At 41.8% G+C, this 19,831-nt stretch overlaps 1 protein-coding gene across 6 annotated transcripts in view; it reads left to right on the top strand.

The window, feature by feature from the left end:
- The window catches only part of eva1c (eva-1 homolog C (C. elegans)), a 123,607-nt gene that overhangs the window by 59,035 nt on the left and 44,741 nt on the right, over positions 1-19,831 (top strand). The gene's annotated exons all lie outside the window — the stretch shown is intronic.

The raw sequence follows: 19,831 nt of genomic DNA, 5'->3' as shown, positions 1-19,831 counted from the left end.
TAAATGACAATAAAAGAGGACTGTGTGTTTTCATAATCTAATCTAATGTTCTAAAGTTACAAAATATAACACCATGTTTTTTGACTGACTGTAAATGAACAAACTCAGTGCAGACACCTTGATGATAATGGACTGCCTTCATATAATGCTTTCGATGATTGCATCCTCCAAATCTTCATTATCATTGTAACATTCAAGATAATTGTCAATACGTTCATAATTCCCAACTTATTGAAGTAGAAAAATTGTTTCATTTCACTCCCAGCTGTTTCTGACATCTCCAAGCCAGAAGTACTTAAAACTGCGGTGAGCAGAAGATTTCTGAATTGTCTTACTGCTCCTTTCTCTCCAACTATCAGTGACAAAAATCACTGCTTTTTGAATACCAAACACATACAACTGACACTATTTAAAAACTGATCGCTCTAAGCAGAGTGTATTGCCTAACAGCCATGCAAATGCGCGTGACTGACGCTAATTAGAAACTGGCAATAGTCTCTTATCCTAATTAAGTGGCATATTGTCCCAAATAAGCAAAGGGAATCCTGGTTATATTCTTGATTTTGGTTTTGTTCTTTAAGAGTTGTCCAAAATAAACAGTACCCTGATTAACTCTTGGCCAATTAACCAGAATCCACTGTATTCTACTAAATCGTTGTATAATTTGGTACTTGTATTTTATGTTGTAAACTGATTACATATATTTTGGTTGTTATAATTGCAAGCTGATGCCAGTATTGGAGCTGCTGTGCTTCATGGGGTTGGGAGGAGAGGTGATTAGAGCAAGGATGTTTGAAGGTAGTTTCCCGAATAATTGTGAGCGAGGGAAAGCTGGTGCAGTGTTCCCAAGTGTTGTTAAACAGAAAGACCTTGGGGGGGAATACAAGTATGTGTAGTTTCCTGAAAGTTGCAACACAGGGTGTTGGAGAAAGCATAAGCATGTTTGTCTTCATCAGCCGAAGCATTGAGTAGAAGTGTTGGGACATCCTGTTACTGATGCACAAAATGTTGGTTAGACTGCACTTGGTGTACTCACTGCAGTGCTGTTTACCGCAATATGATTAAACTACACAAGATTGCTACCTGTGCTACGTGCCAGTGAGGGTTAGAATAGGATGCTCTGGAGGATGAACAAGTGGCTGAGGAACTGGTGTAGGGGGCAAGGTTTCAGATTACAGGATCATTGGGACCTCTTTTGGGGCAGGTGGGACCTGTACAAGAGAAACGGGTTACACCTGAACTACAAGGGGACCAATATCCTTTCAGAGAGGTTTGTTAGTGCTGTTGGGGAGGCTTTAAACTATATTTGCAGGGGGATGGGAACCAGAGCGCCAGAGCTGACAGTGGGGCTGGGGTGAAAATAAATGATGTTAAAAGTTCAAGCAAAGCTGCAAATAGAAAGGTTGTGAGTGGTGGTAAAAATTTTCTGAGGTGTATATATTTCAATGCTAGGAGTATTGCGGGGAAGGCGGATGAGTTGAGGGCATGGATTGACACGTGGAATTATGACGTTATAGCAATTAGTGAAACTTGGCTACAGGAGGGGCAGAACTGGCAGCTTAATATTCCAGGGTTCTGATGTTTCAGATGTGATAGAGACAGAGGAATGAAAGGTGGGGGGGGGGGTAGCATTGCTTGTCAGGGAAAATGTTACAGCAGTGCTCAGGCAGGACAGATTAGAGGGCTTGTCTACTGAGTCCTTATGGGTGGAGCTGAGACACAGGAAAGGTATGGCCACATTAGTGGGATTGTATTACAGACCACCCAATAGTCACCGAGATTTGGAAGAGCAAATCTGCAGAGAGATAGTAGGCAACTGCAGGAAACATAAAGTTGTGGTGGTAGGGGATTTTAATTTTCCACATATTGATTGGGACTCCCATATTGTTAGGGGTCTAGGTGGGTTAGAGTTTGTAAAATGTGTTCAGGAAAGTTTTCTAAATCAATATATAGAGGGACCAACTAGAGGGGATGCGATATTAGATCTCCTATTAGGAAACGAGTTAGAACAAGTGACGGAAGTGTGTGTAGGGGAGCACTTTGGTTCCAGTGATCATAACACCATTAGTTTCAACTTGATCATGGATAAAGATAGATCTGGTCCCAGGGTTGAGGTTCTAAACTGGAAGAAGGCCAAATTTGAAGAAATGAGAAAGGATCTAAAAAGCGTGGATTGGGACAGGTTGTTCTCTGGCAAGGATGTGATCGGTAAGTGGGAAGCCTTCAAAGGGGAAATTTTGAGAGTGCAGAGCTTGTACGTTCCTGTCAAGATTAAAGGCAAATTGAATAGGAATAAGGAACCTTGGTTCTCAAGGGATATTGCAACTCTGATAAAGAAGAAGAGGGAGTTGTATGACATGTATAGGAAACAGGGAGTAAATAAGGTGCTTGAGGAGTATAAAAAGTGCAAGAAAATACTTAAAAAGGAAATCAGGAGGGCTGAAAGAAGACATGAGGTTGCCTTGGCAGTCAAAGTGAAGGATAATCCAAAGAGTTTTTATAGGTATATTAAGAGCAAAAGGGTTGTAAGGGATAAGATTGGTCCTCTTGAAGATCAGAGTGGTCGGCTATGTGCGGAACCAAAAGAAATGGGGGAGATCTTAAATGGGATTTTTGCATCTGTATTTACTGAGGAAACTGGCATGAAGTCTATGGAATTAAGGGAAACAAGTAGTGAGATCATGGAAACTGTACAGATTGAAAAGGAGGAGGTGCTTGCTATCTTGAGGCAAATTAAAGTGGATAAATCCCCAGGACCTGACAGGGTATTCCTTCGGACCTTGAAGAAGACCAGTGTTGAAATTGCAGGGGCCCTGGCAGAAATATTTAGAATGTCAGTGTCTACGGGTGAGGGGCCAGAGGATTGGAGAATGGCCCATGTTGTTCCGTTGTTTAAAAAAGATGAAAAGTAATCTGGGAAATTATACGCCGGTAAGTTTGATGTCGGTAGTGGGTAAGTTATTGGAGGGAGCACTAAGAGACAGAATCTACAAGCATTTGGATAGACAGGGACTTGTTAGGGAGAGTCAACATGGCTTTGTGCATGGTAGATCATATTTGAACAATCTATTGGAGTTTTTCGAGGAGGTTACCAGGAAAGTGGATGAAGGGAAGGCAGTGGATGTTGTCTCCATGGACTTCAGTAAGGCCTTTGACAAGGTCCCGCATGGGAGGTTAGTTAGGAAAATTCAGTTGCTAGGTATACATGGAGAGGTGGTAAATTGGATTAGACATTGGCTCAATGGAAGAAGCCGAAGAGTGGTAGTAGAGGATTGCTTCTCAGAGTGGAGGCCTGTAACTAGTGGTGTGCCACAGGGATCAGTGCTGGGTCCATTGTTATTTGTCATCTATATCAATGATCTGGATGATAATGTGGTAAATTGGATCAGCAAATTTGCTGATGATACAAAGATTGGAGGTGTAGTGGACAGTGAGGAAGGTTTTCAGAGCCTGCAGAGGGATGTGGACCAGCTGGAAAAATGGGCTGAAAAATGGCAGATGGAGTTTAATACAGACAAGTGTGAGGTATTGCACTTTGGAAGGACAAACCAAGGTAGAACATACAGGGTAAACTGAGGAGTGCAGTAGAACAGAGGGATCTGGGAATACAGATACAAAATTCCCTAAAAGTGGCGTCACAGGTAGATAGGGTCGTAAAGAGAGCTTTTGGTACATTGGCCTTTATGAATCAAAGTATTGAGTATAAGAGCTGGAATGTTATGATGAGGTTGTATAAGGCATTGGTTAGGCCGAATCTGGAGTATTGTGTTCAGTTTTGGTCACCAAATTACAGGAAGGATATTAATAAGGTTGAAAGAGTGTAGAGAAGGTTTACAAGGATGTTGCCGGGACTTGAAAAACTCAGTTACAGAGAAAGGTTGAATAGGTTAGGACTTTATTCCCTGGAGTGTAGAAGAATGAGGGGAGATTTGATAGAGGTATATAAAATTATGATGGGTATAGATAGAGTGAATGCAAGCAGACTTTTTCCACTGAGGCAAGGGGAGAAAAAAACCAGAGAACATGGGTTAAGGGTGAAGGGGGAAAAGTTTGAAGGGAACATTAGGGGGGGCCTCTTCACACAGAGAGTGGTGGGCGTGTGGAATGAGCTGCCAGACGAGGTGATAAATGCGGGTTCTTTTTTAATACTTAAGAATAAATTGGACAGATACTTGTATGGGAGGTGTATGGAGGGATATGGTCCATGTGCAGGTCAGTGGGACTAGGCAGAAAATGGTTCGGCACAGCCAAGAATGGTCAAAAGGCCTGTTTCTGTGCTGTAGCTTTTCTATACTTTGGTTTATAAACTGTACAGAAAACGTTTCTCAAGGATGTCACCTGCATAGAAGGGTTTGTGTTATAAGGAGAGTGGATAGGCTGGGTCTGTTTAGCCCAGAGCAAAGGAGGCTGAGAGGTGACATGATCAAATAAAGTTAAATTGTGAGAAGCATAAATAACCTGTGGCAGTGGTGTGAAAAACCTAGAAGGCATAGACTTAAAATGAAAGGGAGGGTGTTTGAACGAGTTTCATCTTTAGAAAACGAGTAGGTAGTATCTGCAATGAACTTCCGGAGGAGGTGGTAGAGACAGGACCAGTAACAATATTTAAATGACCATGTATTTGATTGAGAAAGGCATAGAGGTTTATTGAATTAATGCAGTCAAGTGGTATTAGCATTTATAGGTATGGTAGATAGGGCCAGTTCCAGAGAGATGCAGTTCTGACATAGTGACTCTAATAATATAAAAAGTTGTAATTTTGCACCAATTTCCTTTGTGCTTTTCTCCATGAGAACGGAAATTTGTAATATGCATGTTATATATTGAATATCTGTGTCTGTACAGATTTCCTGTCTGTGCCATTTGACTCCCTGCTGTCACAGTTCCAGTGTCAGTGTTCCTTTTCATTATAAATTCCTGTATCCACATTTATAATAGAGCCATGCTGTAAGTGAATAATACTGCTTTACAGTGCCCTGAGCAGAATACTTCAGTATTGTTAGGGAGTGCTTTCTGTTTAGAGAATTGTCAATCATTTTATTTTTGTTCAAGTGAGTTCTGCTTTTAACTTTTTAAGCTAAATTTTCTTTTTTGGGTACCTGGTATTTTCTAGCTTGGCTTTTAACAGTTTCCACTGATTTGATTACAGGGATTTTCAGCACTCTGAAAACAAATTGGCTGCATTTCAAAATATAGTTTTATTTCTTTTTTTAATTTTCTTAAAATATTTACCATTAAACCAGGATTTGACTATCACTATTGCCTCAGGCGTGCTGTGTGTACGTTCATGCCACAGCCTCTTCAATGATATTTTAACTCTCTTTAATTTCCGAACCGCTGGTTGTGTTTGAAGGTCACCTTGGCTGATGGATATTCTCCCTTCCTTTGCTCTTTCATGTTCTAACAGATATTGATGCGGCTGTTGGCTTATTGTCAGACGCGATGACCCCTCCCCCGACCATTTACTATAATCTCAGCTACAAGTGCTGAGCATATTTGATCTTGCTCACTAGTCCTTTTTGGGTCCCAGACGGAGTTCTACCATTTCCTGCTCTTCATCTCCCAGCTTTCGATTTTGTAAATTTAGTGGAGCAAAGTCAATGTGACAGCAGTGATGTCCTAAGTACAGGGACTCTGATAGTAGGACCATTTATGCAGCTATTTCAGTTCCTGAAGGGAGTTTTTACATTCTTCCAGTGACCGTGAGGGCTTCCTCTGGTCGCTGTAGTTTCCTCCCACACTCCAAAGGCACACTGTTAGGGTCAGTAAGTTGTGGGCATGCTATATTGGCACTGGAAACATGGTGACACCGGCAGGATGCCTGATAACATTTCAGACAATCGATATATTTCACCGCATGTTTCGATGTACACGTAACACATAAAGTTAATCTTATGAGCAGAATAACAGTTAACATATTCAAAACAACAGACCAATTTAACACTATTGATATAACCATATAACCATGTAACAATTACAGCACGGAAACAGGCTATCTCAGCCCTTCTAGTCCATGCTGAACTCTTACTCTCACCTAGTCCCACTGATCTGCACTCAGCCCATAACCCTCCATTCCTTTCCTGTCCATATATCTACCCAATTTAACTTTAAATGACAACATTGAACCTGCCTCAACCACTTCTGCTGGAAGCTCGTTCCACACAGCTACCACTCTGAGTAAAGATGATGGGAAATTTCAATGTTCAATCAAATGTAATATAAATATTTTATCCGATATCTTGAAATCATTAATAAAAATACTTGAAAATATATATTTTTATGATCGCAAGCTCCTGCTGGACATTAGGAACTTAAGGTACTGCAGGTCTACACCATCAATGAGTTTCTCATTGGCAGAGAAGCTGAAGGAGATGGACTTGGTGTGAATCGTCCGGCTGTCTACAATCAGAGGAGTCAGTGCTCAAAGGCGGTGTGCAATCTACAGTAAGTGATCGTCTTAGTCGCTTTTCCTGCGATTGCAAGACCCTGTTAGACATTGTTAATGCGAAATGCTGCAAGTCCGATTCACTAATTAATTGATGGATGACAGTGGTGTACGGTGGGGGAGTTGTGTGGCCTCGACTAGACCTCAAGCCATGGTGGCTCCTGTTTACAGCTGCCCGGGAGAGAGGTGTCAAAGTTGGTGCACTTCACTGGAGGTAGCATGGTGTGGCATCCAAGTTGGAGTTGGTGCTGCCCCCTGTTGTTCACTTGGCAGAAGACAAACTGTATTGTGTTCAACTGCAGACTGCTACAACATTCATGGATTGAGGGCCTTGGAGTATATTAATTTTTGTGTGACCGTATTTTACTGATATCTTATGAGCTTGCTATTTTATATGTGCCATATGTGCTTTCCACTGTGTGTGACTCTTGGTGTTGTGTTTTGCACATTGGCCTCAGAGCAATGACTTGGCATCCACTGTCTTCTGTGTAGAAAGTTACACCGATTCACCAACTTGGTGACAAAATTTCTTCTGATCTCCATTCTAAATGGTAACGTTTGTATCCTGTGATACCTGATTCCAACCTCCCAAGCCATGGCAAACAGCCTCCTTGTATCTAGTCTATATAGGCCTGTTAGAATTTTATAGATTTTTATGAGATACCTTCTCAATCTTCTCCAGTCCTGTGAACATAGACCTAAACAGCACAACATCTCTGCGTATATTAGTCCTGCCATCTTTTAATCAGTTTAGTAAACCTACAATGCGCTCTGTCCATGGCAAGAATCCTTCCTCGGAGAAGACCAAGTGTGCAGACATACTCCAGGTGGAGTCTGACTACGGACCTTTAAGGTTTGGCTCCATGAAAACCACTTGCAACAAAGGCTACATGCCATTTGTCTTCCTAACTCCTAATATGAATATGAATATTTTAAATATGAAAATACAAAATACCATCTCTTCACTTCATGGCTGGTGAACCTTTGAAAAATACTACCACAGTATATCCAAGACTGAGACTGCAAGATATGTGGGTACTTGGGAAATCAAAGGGCATGGAAGTAGGACAAGAAAATAGTTGATGTAAATATTCAGATGTGATCATTGAATGACTGAATATGCTTGTGGAGCAAATAAGCTACTCTTTATGTTTGCATTTTCTTAAATTACAATTGAAACAACGCGTGTTGACTTATCCAGAATACAAGTCCTTTCTTCATTCTTCTTGAGTATGCTGACAGATGGAATCACATTTCTTCAGTTTCATAAATCACTCTGATTACATGTGCAGCAACAAGTTTATAACTGGTTGCGACAAATGGGCCCTTGAACCAACAAGTTTTGTTTGATTTGTTTTATTTCAAACCAGAAATAGTTTTCTACAGATACGGTATCCAAATCAAAAGTATCCTTGGGCTTGTTGGATTTCAAATTTTCCCTGATTTTGGTCATGTAAAAAAAGAAAGTTTAATAAAATTAATTCTTAACAAATATTCTTCTATTGTTTTCCAAAGTAGGTTAGATATTTTAGGTCAGGTTGACTTGCACCTGAACTGGCACGTCACTCTAAATCAGAGGTTCACAAGCTGGGGTCCTCGGACCCCTCGATTAGTGGTAGGGGTCCATGGCAAAGAAAGGTTGAGTACCCCCTGCTCTAAATGATGCAGCAAAGTCAGAGACATTTTAACTTGCTGAACTTCCAGAAATGTCTAATATTTAGGGAACAGGACTTTTAGCTTAAGACCTGTATCATAGTTCAATCAGCATTCGACATCACATCAATGTAATAAAGCCTAAATTGATGTCACAAGATTTATCAATTTCTTCAGCTCAATTTTACAGCACATACATTCTGAAAATGTTAAGTAACAAATTACATTGTTTTCTGTGATTAAATATTTATGAAATATTCTATATTAAAGATTTGAAAGTAAATATTTACCATTTACTGCCATTAATAATGTCTCATATGAAGATAATGTGTGCAGACATCCCACCCTGCAAAAACTCATATCAGGGAGGTAGCACCACCACCCCCACCCCCCACAACCACATATTCCCCCCCGCCACCCCGGTTGACCTCCAAGGGTGTATGTATACAGGACATTTGATTATGAAGGAACACAACAATTTATTTGATCACATATTGAAGCTATTTACACACACACACACACACACACACACACACACACACATATTCTTTGTTGAGTATTTTGTTGGCAGTCTCAATGCTAATAGCTAAATGCTAATGCAAATAGCTTTTCTATTTCTTTTGCAAATTTTCCTTGTACTGTGCTGTGGCTTGCTTGGCAGATTTGAGCATTTTGCCAGAAGCCTCAACCTCATAGCAGTCTGTGTCAATGAATTTGTTAATTTTGCAAGGCATCAGATTCACAAGATTCACAATTGTATTATATTATCATGGTGTCGCTTTTTTTTATTCTATTACAACTTTAAGTAAGTCTGCTGGGAGTTTGGCCTCATCATGTAGGTCATCAATAGAGTAGCTCCTTAACAGCTAGCCAGTTAGTTTAAATAACGTTAACTATGCTAATGAACAAATGACACCTGTTGAACTCACCTCAACATGTCTTTTACAGTCCACCATGGGCAATAGAAAAGTCACTGTTGCAAACAGTGCGGCGAGCAACACTGTCACTATTTTTGACCCCTATTAGGTAGGGGTACAGTTTAGTGTAGTCTGGGGTGAAGTATGTTTTATATATTTTTTTTGGAACACTCTGCCATGGCACTGCAGGACACTAAACTGAACTGATGGCCAATGAAAGAGAGGGAGAGGTCGACTATAAAGCCCGTCCACAGAGAAAACTGATAGGTCTACCTAGCACAAAGAGAGACCAAACAGGATTCTCTCTATCTCTATTTCTATCTCTCCCCCCCCCCCCGCTCACTCTCAAAAAAATCGATTTCCAGGATATTGTATATAATTTGCAGGCATCAGGGAGCTGCTATCAATATGTGGGGAAACTCCCGGAACTTCCAGGAGAGGTGGGATGTCTGTGTACGGAGAAAATTAAGCATGGGTTATTGAGACCTTAATTCACGTCATCTGGCCTTGATGTCTTGCTGTGCTGTGCATAAAAGTTCATTATTGCAATATGTTCAGAGACAGAAGTGTCAACTTGTGTAAATGACAGTATTGTTCCAGTCTTTTGACCATATGTTTCAGTAAGTCTTGTGCAAGTAACTCAAGCCATGTTGAAGAATGGTGTTCTCAGAACTAATCCGGTTGCTACCATTGTGGGAGCAGTCAGTATAAATCATAACCATTTTCCCATGAGGCAAGCACAGCTTCATGAGAGAGGAATAGCCAACTTTTCAGCTGGCAAGCTCAAATTAATCTCATGATATCTCTTTTAACAAAATATTTTTAATAAAATTAATATGCTAAAAAATTATTAGAATCATAGAAAACTACAGCAGAGAAACAGGCCTTTCAGCCCATCTAGTCCATGCTGAACTATTTAATCTGCCTCAACCCATTGACCAGCATCCAGACCACCTCCCTCCCATCCATATACCATATCTTAAACATTGAAACTGAGATTGCATCCATCACTTGCACGAGCAACTTGTTCCACACCGTCACTGAATGAAGAAGTTTCCCCACATATTCTCCTTAAGCATTTCACCTTTCATCCTTAACCCATGACCTCTAGTTGTAGTCTCACCCAACCTCTATCAAATCTCCTATAAAACTGCTGCATTAAAGACCTCCAGCACCCAAGGCTTGCACTTTTCTCACTGTTACCATCAGGTAGGAGATACAGGAGCCTGAAGGCACACTCTCAGAGATTCAGGAACAGCTTCTTCCTCTCTGCCATCCGATTCCTGAATGGACTTTGCAGCTTTGGACACTACCTCACATTTTTTAATATACAGTATTTCCGTTTTTGCACAATTTTTAAATAATCTATTCAATATACGTAATTGATTTACTTGTTCATTTATTATTATGTTTTATTTTATTTTTTGCTAGATTATGTACTGCATTGAACTGCTGCTGCTAAGTTAACAAATTTCACATCACATGCCGGTGATAATAAACCTGATTCTGATTCTGATTCAATTTAGAGAATAAAGTTCTAACCTTTTCAGTCTTTCTATATAACTCAGCTCCTCCAGTCCCTTCAACATCCTTGTAGATTTTCTCTGTACTCTTTCAATGTTATTGACATCTTTCCTGTCGGTAGGTGATCAAAACTGCACACAAATTGCTCACCTACCACCCCACCAGCCTCCGGGTCCAACATAGTATTCTCCGTAACTTCCGCCACCTCCAACGGGATCCCACCAGTAAGCACATCTTTCCCTCCCCCCCCCCCTCTCTCTGCATTCCGCAGGGATCGCTCCCTACACAACTCCCTTGTCCATTCGTCCCCCCCATCCCTCCCCACTGATCTCCCTCCTGGCACTTATCCGTGTAAGCGGAACAAGTGCTACACATGCCCTTACACTTCCGACCTTACCACCGTTCAGGGCCCCAAACAGTCCTTCCAGGTGAGGCAACACTTCACCTGTGAGTCGACTGGGGTGATATACTGCGTCCGGTGCTCCTGATGTGGCCTTTTATATATTGGCGAGACCTGACACAGACTGGGAGACCGCTTTGCTGAACATCTACGCTCTGTCCGCCAGAGAAAGCAGGATCTCCCAGTGGCCACACATTTTAATTCCACATCCCATTCCCATTCTGACATGTCTATCCACGGCCTCCTCTACTGTAAAGATGAAGCCACACTCAGGTTGGAGGAACAACACCTTATATTCTGTCTGGGTAGCCTCCAACCTGATGGCATGAACATCGACTTCTCTAACTTCCGCTAATGCCCCACCTCACCCTCGTACCCCATCTGTTACTTATTTTTATGCACACATTCTTTCTCTCACTCTCCTTTTTCTCCCTCTGTCCCTCTGAATATACCTCTTGCCCATCCTCTGGGTGCCCATCCTCTGGGTCCCCCCCCCCGCCCCGTCTTTCTTCCCGGACCTCCTGTCCCATGATCCTCTCGTATCCCCTTTTGCCTATCACCTGTCCAGCTCTTGGCTCTATCCCTCCCCCTCCTGTCTTCTCCTATCATTTTGGATCTCCCCCTCCCCCTCCAACTTTCAAATCCCTTACTCACTCTTCCTTCAGTTAGTCCTGACGAAGGGTCTCAGCCTGAAACGTCGACTGTACCTCTTCCTACAGATGCTGCCTGGCCTGCTGCGTTCACCAGCAACTTTGATGTGTGTTGCACAATATGATCTGTTATTTTGTTGATAAACCGTAACCCATACCATAAACAAATTAGTTATTTCAAATGGACAGATCAAATAATGTAAGTATTTCCAACAAGGACATTTCTCATTGCCTTCCATTGGCATTCAAGGAGATTTTGAAGTCACTGTCGATCAAAATCTCAGTTGGGCTAGCCACATAAATATAGGAGCTATAGAGTAGACTAGTTAACTCACCTCTTAACGCAGTAAATTCTTTCAGCAGTCTAACAGATACAGATCAGAAGTGGAACACTCCACTCTTGCATGCATGACTATAGTTCCAGCAACAATATTAAAAAAGCTCAGTGCTATCCAGGATAGGAATCCCTACATTATCCACCACCCTAAACATGTGAATCCTTCATCATTAGCACAATATGAGTGCATTTTGTACTATAAAACATATACACTGCAGTAATTTGTCTAAGCAACACTCATAACACACTGGAGGAACTCAGCAGGTCGGGCAGCATCCGTGGAAATGATCAACGTTTTGGGCCGGTACACTTTGTCAGGACTGTAGAGGGAAGGGGCAGAGGCCCTATAAAGAAGGTGGGGGGAGAGTGGGAAGGAGAAGGCTGGTAGGTTCCAGGTGGAAAAACCAGTAAGGGGAAAGATAAAGGGATGGGGGAGGTGATAGGCAGGAAAGGTGAAGAAGGAATAGGGGAAAGCGCAATGGGTAGTAGAAGGAGGCAGAACCATGAGGGAGGTGATAGGCAGCTGAGGGAGTGAAACTGGGATGGGGGATGGGAGGGGGAGGGAATTACCGGAAGTTGGAGAATTCAAGACCCTCCCCCTCCCGTCCTCCATCCCAGTTTCTACTACCCATTGTGCTTTCCCCTATTCCTCCTTCACCTTTCCTGCCTATCACCTCCCCCACCCCTTTATTCTTCCCCTTACTGGTTTTCCACCTGGAACCTTCCAGCCTTCTCCTTCCCACCCTCCCCCCACCTTCTTTATAGGGCCTCTGCCCCTTCCCTCTTCAGTCCTGACGAAGGGTTCTGGCCCGAAATGTTGACTGACCATTTCCACGGATGCTGCCCGACCTGCTGAGTTCCTCCAGTGTGTTGTGAGTGTTGCTTTGACCCCAGCATCTGCAGGTTATTTTGTCTTAGTAATTTGTCTAGGCTACTCTAATAGTATCTCTAATATCCTAGACCTCTACCACCAAGAATGATATCACAGCAATCATGATTTCTCTTCTAAGCTGCATAGAAACATAACAGCATTCTTCATTGTCAATAGCTTTAATTATACACCTCTCCTATCCAACAATATTAGGCAGCTTAAAAGGAGTGCGTCCACCAGAATGACAATCAAGCCAAGGGTATTTACGATGGCTAATAAATTCTGGCTTTGCCAACAAATTAATAAGATTTTTTAAAAACTGTTATTAAGCAAAATTTCCTTCTTAGTGTTAGTCCATAATGTTCTGCTTGTGTTCTTTTTCTTTATTCTTATACACTTCCAAGCTGTTTGCTAAGTGACTTCTTCTTGTATAGGAGTAGTACAATACACCAGGACCCCAGACCTGAAAAGGTATACATAATGAAAGAAAGCACAGCTGAGGTTTTACTCGCAAACACGAGGAATCCTGCAGATGCTGGAAATTCAAGCAACACACATCAAAGTTGCTGGTGAACGCAGCAGGCCAGGCAGCATCTCTAGGAAGAGGTACGGTCGACGTTTCAGGCCGAGACCCTTCATCCTGACAAAGAGTCTCGGTCTGAAATGTCAACTGTACCTCTTCCTAGAGATGCTGCCTGGCCTGCTGCGTTCACCAGCAACTTTGATGTGTGTTGCCTGAGCTTTTACTGTTCTGTTTATATCAAAACCATTGACTAAATATTGCCTTCCATTCTTTTCATCCCTTTTGCTGTTACCAGTTGCAGAACACCTTTTAGAAGCAAAAATTTGTTTGTACTTTTAAGGTGAGTGCATCTGAGATACTGATTTTACCTTACAGATGATGTTGAAATTGCAATCTTTTTCCTTATCAACCATCTCAGATGTGTTCCCCTTATTTTACTCAATATGCATTTTGTCATTTGCCTTGTTATTCCACACTACATGCACATCATATAGTACAGCAAACAGATGCTTCTTCAGATATCTCCGACATTAACTTTCTTTGATCATAATCTATTGTGATATCATTTATGCTTCAGCAAATATGTACTACCAGTCGGAACAGACAGAACAGAATTGTTTGTTTGAACCTGTGCAATACTCATGATTATCATCAACCATAGATTGCTTAACTTTGTGGAACTGCAAATGTTAGGTCTTCATTGTGTTCTGGTTTTATCAGTATATTATTTTTGTGTGGAGATAAATAATCATGAAAGAGCAGCATAGTAGAGCAATGGAACATATTTTTGAAAGGGATACCGTAGTGGAAAAAGCAACAGACTGTTATCTGAAATGAAATACCACAGATTCCTAATGCGTGATGAGAGTATTCTATATTGAGCTAGTAAATACATCTATTAACCAGCATATAAACTTTTCATCTTGTAGAGAACTATCAGCAGTTGCATTTTGGGCTTCATAAAGGGATTCATTTGAACTTAAATGATTGCCATCTTAATTGAGGAATTATTATTTACTATTTTTTCATTTTCCTTTTGCTTCTTTCAAATAAGACCATAAGATATAGGAGCAGAATTTGGCTATTTGGCTGGTCCATTTCTATCTCAATGCCATTCTCCTGCCTTCTTCACATAAACTTTCACGCCCTGACTAAGAGTTGGTAATAACCTACCAACCTCTGCCTTAAATGCACCCAGTGTAACGTAAGATGTCACAATGCTTTTCAGCATCAGCTATAAGATTGCCGTTCAATTCCTGCCGCGGCTCAGATTAGTTATGTTTCTTTCGTTTTTTGTTAGGTTCCTTTGGATGGTTTTGGGGACATAGAGGGGAGCTAGTGGTTAGGTTAGGGTTTATAGACAGGGATGTGGGGAAATTGGAGGATAAGCCCCATTCTGCGTTTGGAGCCAGTTGCGTGGGTTTGGTTAGATGTTGGGCTGGTGGACTGGGAAGGATATTCTGGGACCCATTATCAGCGAGACCAGAGCTTAAGGCCTGGTTTTTGGGGTCCCATCATCGGCAAGTTCGCTATTTGAGGCCTGGCATTCGGACCTTTATCCAGGTCTTGTCTTGTCATTATCTGGGAGTCCTAGGCTGATAACGAAGATTGAAAACTGAAGACTGATTGGAGGTTAGGATCAAAGCCCAAATACCGATTGGAAGTCCAGAAGTCAAGGTCTGATGGCCAGAGTCCAAGTTTGTGAATCTTTGTGAATCTGTTGGGGAAGTTAGTGCCCAGTGTCTGCAAATCCACAGGTCTGCTGAAGGCCGAAGATGACCTGTCTTGTGTTAGAGGACTGAGTATGTGCATGGATGAGAGGGACTGAGGAACAGGGCTTGTATTGCTGTTGTTTTATTGCTTGGTATGCTCCATTTTGTTATGTCCTGTGTTGTTCTGCCAAGCATTGTGTACATGCTATGTTAGCACCTGAATGTGTGGCAACACTTGCAGGCTGCCCCCAGTGCATCCTTGGGTTGTGTTGCCTGGTTAACACAAATGACACATTTCACTATACTTCTGATAAATAAATCTGAATCTGAGTTTGTCCGTTCTCTTTGTGACCATGTGAGTTTTCTCTGGGTGCTCCAATTTTCCCCACACTCCAAAAATGTACAATATGGGTTAATGAGTTGTGGGCATGTTATGCAGATGCCGGAAACATGGTGACACTTGTGGGCTGACCAGCACAGTTCTTGCTGATTTGATGCAAACAACGATCATTTCACTTTGTTTCGATGTACGTGTGACAAATATAGCTAATCTTTAACCTGCTCAAACAAGGACTGCCAGGAGAAAATTACTGGTTTGAGAATATCTTATGTATATTGTCCCATGAGAGATTTGTAGAGTTTTTCCACCAAATTTGCAATTTTTCTGCAGTAAGTTTGATGAAAGTCTTGTGACCTTTCTGGACTTGGCACATAAGCATTACTCCGGAATTCCACACCAACTTCAGCAGAAAGTCCTCGAAGCTCCGGAAAATGAATGTCAATTGTGCCATTTTGCACTTAACAAGGGAAATGAAGAATAACATTTTTCGATATACTAAGAAGGGGGAGAAACTAAGGGATGGTTAAAGCTTACTAAAAGTGTGATTAGGTGAGCATATCGCAACTACAAAACAATTGTATCACTTTTCACTGGAACAACACCTCAGAGATGATGCAGACAGAAACTGGAAGATTACTCATATTACACACACTAGATTCTGAAGGAACTCAGCAGGCCAGGCAGCACCTATGGGAAAGTGTACAGTCGACGTTTTGGGGCTGAGACCTGATGAAGGGTTTCAGTCCAAAACGTCGTCTGTACTCTTTTCCTCAGATGCTGCCTGGCCTGCTGAGTTCCTCCAGCACTTTGTGTGTGTTGCTTGGATTTCCAGCATCCGCAGATTTTCTCTTGTTTGTTGTTAGACTGTTCATGTTGCTACCAGCATGATTGCCAAACAGCTACAAGATAGATACATTTCAAAAAGGAGGTAAAATGCATCTGAAAATCCTTGGAGAACAAAGAGAGGAAGTTGCAGAACATGGATTTTCCAAAAATCACTGAATGTTGGAGAGGAGCCTAGAGGCTGAGGGAAAACAGATGATACTCTTATTTTTAAAAATAGCAGCAGAAACTGCCTCAACAATGTAAAATGATTCATTTCATATAGATAATGGAGAAAGTGTAGAAATCATTCAAATATAAAGTTATAGGGATAGCAATAAAATAAAAAAAGATAATTGATATCATTCCTCTACAACCTTGGTGATCTTATTTATTGGATATCTTTAAAAGTGAGAGGAAGGAATTATATGCTAGTTGTAGTGTTTTTTTGTTCTGATTGTATTCTTTCTTGCTAAAAGCTGTGTATATATTTTTTTCTTGTGAATGCTGCTTATATGATGCTCTTTGCCTGTGATGCTGCTGCGAGTAAGATTTTCATTGCACCTGTGCATGCATGTACTTGAGCATATGACAATAAACTTCTGACAGTCGGCGAGAAGGGGCAAAGGCTGTAGGTAGGTTTTTTTTTTCATTTAATTTTTTCTTTCTTTTTCATTGCACAATTAGAGCAGAGGGGATGCCAGGCAGCATAGTGGAATGGTGCTCATCATGTGGGATGTGAGAAGGCAGGGTGACCTCTAGTGTCCCGGATGACTGCTCCTGCAAGAAGTGCAAACGACTGCAGTTTCTCACAGACCAAGTTAAGAAATTGGAGGTGGAGCTAGATGAACACAGGGTTATTCAGGAGGCTGAGGAGTTGATCGACAGTGCACACAGGGAGGTAGTTACACTTAGGTGCACTACTACTACGTCAACTCAGGCCTAGGGGCTGGACACAGGTAATTGGGTGACCACTGGTTGTTGGCGGGGGGGGGGCGTGCAGGGAAGTGGAGAGGATAGGCATTCAGTTCAGTGTTTTGCTGTGCTGTTCCTCGCAGTAACAGGTATACCACTTTGGATACCGTTGGGGGTGGGGTGTGTGGCAATGACCTAGCAGAGGAAAACCACGGTGGCCAGGTCTCGGGCACTGAGCCTGGCTCTCTGGTTCAGAAGGAAAGGGGGAGAAGAGATGAGCCTTAGTGATCAGAATTATAATCAGGTTTAATATCACTGACATATGTGGTAAAATTTGTTGTTATGCAGCAACAGTAGATTGCAATACATAATAATAAACGCTATAAATTACGATAAATATATATAGAGCTAAATAAATGGTGCAAAGAGAGAAAAAAAGTAGTGAGGTCCTATTCATGGGTTCAATGTTCATTCAAAAAAATGTCAGAGGTGAAGGAGCTATTCCTGAATAATGTATGCCTTCAGGCTCCTGTACCTCCTCTCTAATGGTAGCAATGAGAAGAGAGCATGTTCTAGGGATTGGGGCGCTTAATGATTGATGCTGCCTTTTTGAGGCATTGCCTCCTTGAAGATATCCTGGATGCTGGGGGAAGCTACTGCCCATGATAGAGCAGACTGAGATTACAACTTTTTGCAGCTTTTTTCGATCCTGTGCAGTAGCCACCCTGCATACCAGAAGGTGACGCAACTGGTCAGAATTCTGTCCATGGAACATCTGTAGAAATTTGTGAGTGTCTCCTCAAACTCCCAATAAAATACAGCCGCTGCCGTGCCTTCTTAGTACTGTATCGATATGTTGGGTCCAGGTTAGATCCGCAGAGATGTTGACACCCTGGAATTTAAAATTGCTCAACGTTTCCACTGCTTATCCCTCGATGATGATTCTTGTGTGTTACATCATCTCACCCCTCCTGAGGTCCACAATCAATTCTTTGGCCTTTCTGATGTTGACTGCAAGGTTGCTGCTGCAATGCCACTCAACTAACTGATCCATCTGCTTCGTGTACACCTTCTCGTCAGCATCGGAAATTCTGCCAACAATAGTTGTGTCATCAGCAAATTTATAGATGGCACTAGAGCTGTGCCAATTCATGGGTGTAGAGAGACTAGAGCAGTGGGTTAAGCACACATCCTTGTGCTGTACCAGTGTTGATTATCAGCACGATGTTATTTTCAATCTGTGCAGACTTTGTTCTTCCAGTTCAGTTGCAGAAAGAGGTACAAAATTTTTTGATCAGAACTGTAGGGATGACAGGGAATTCAATGGGCAGGGGAACAGACAGGAGGTTCTGTGGATAAGAATGAGATTCCCGGATGATATGTTGTCTCCCAAGTGCCAGGATCAGAAACATTTCAGATTGAGTTCACAGCACTCTTAAATGGGAGGGTGAGCAGCCAGAGGTTGTGGTGCATGTCGGTACCAATGACATGGGAGGGAAGGGTGATGAAGTCCTGCAAAGTGAGTTAGGGGAGTTAGGTGCAAAGTTAAAGGACAGGACTTCCAGGGTTGTGATCTCAGGATTGCTACCCCTGCCATGTGCCAGAGAGCCCAGAACTAGGAATATAGTTTAACACATGATAAGGAGGGGGAGCTTCAGATTTTTTGATCATTGGGCCCTCTTCCAGGAGGGTGAGACCTGTACAGATGAGGCGGTTTGCACTGAACTGGAGGGGATTAATATCCTTGTGAGAAGGTTTGCTATTGCTGCATGGGCAAGGGTTTAAACTACAGTTGCAGCGGGGTGGGAACCAGAGCAATAGAGTTCAAAATTAAGAGACATCCTTTCAGAGCAAAGATGAGAATTCTCCTCAGCATGATGGCGAATTTTCTAAATTCTCTACCCAAGGTGACTGTGGAGGATTAGCTGTTGAGGATATTCAAGGCAAAGATTAGCAACATTTCAAATACTAAGGACATCAAGGGTTTAGTGCAAGAAAGTGGCACTAAGATGCCGTAATATTACTGAAAGCTGAAGAGATTGGGAGCTGCAGAATGGCATCTTGCTGTTTCCATTTCTTCTGCACTTATTGACAGCATTGATTAAATATTGGTATGACATGACCAGATAAATAACACACACACTATATTGCTTTCTGTCATGGTGCAGTAAAAGTGTTTTGTAGATAGATGGACGTTGGGTAAGTTGCTGTCTACTTTCAGGCTTGAATACCAGCTGAAGGCATTTGAGTTCACCTTTTAGTGATGGCAAGGATTTCTAGTAATCAAAGATTATCTGGGTTAAATCTAAGATTGATTTTGTGGTCATAAAGATAGCCCCTGAATGACAATGAAATGAAAGAAAATTGAATTGTAAATGGGCATCCCAGTGTCTGACTGATTAACAGGAAGTGGTAGGAAAGCAAATTATTGCTGACAGAGTTTTCATAACGCTACAGTATATGCCACAAAAATGAACTAATTGCCTTCCTATTATATTGTACATCAAAGGAAACACTTCAAAAATAACATCAAAATCATCTTCAAGAAATTCACCATTACATCTAAAAACAGGGAAGACATTGAAGTTAATAGACACACCTGAAGGAAATCTGTTCAAGACGGAGCTGTTCCACATGAGAACGTCTTCCGCTGTGCCACAGAGAACAGCAAGTAGCAGCTGCAAAAGGAGAGACTGAACAACCAAAAGACCTAACCACTAAC

Source organism: Mobula birostris, chromosome 6 (genome assembly GCF_030028105.1).
Source record: "Mobula birostris isolate sMobBir1 chromosome 6, sMobBir1.hap1, whole genome shotgun sequence".
Lineage (NCBI taxonomy): Eukaryota > Metazoa > Chordata > Chondrichthyes > Myliobatiformes > Myliobatidae > Mobula > Mobula birostris.
This window is presented reverse-complemented; position numbering and strand designations above follow the sequence as displayed.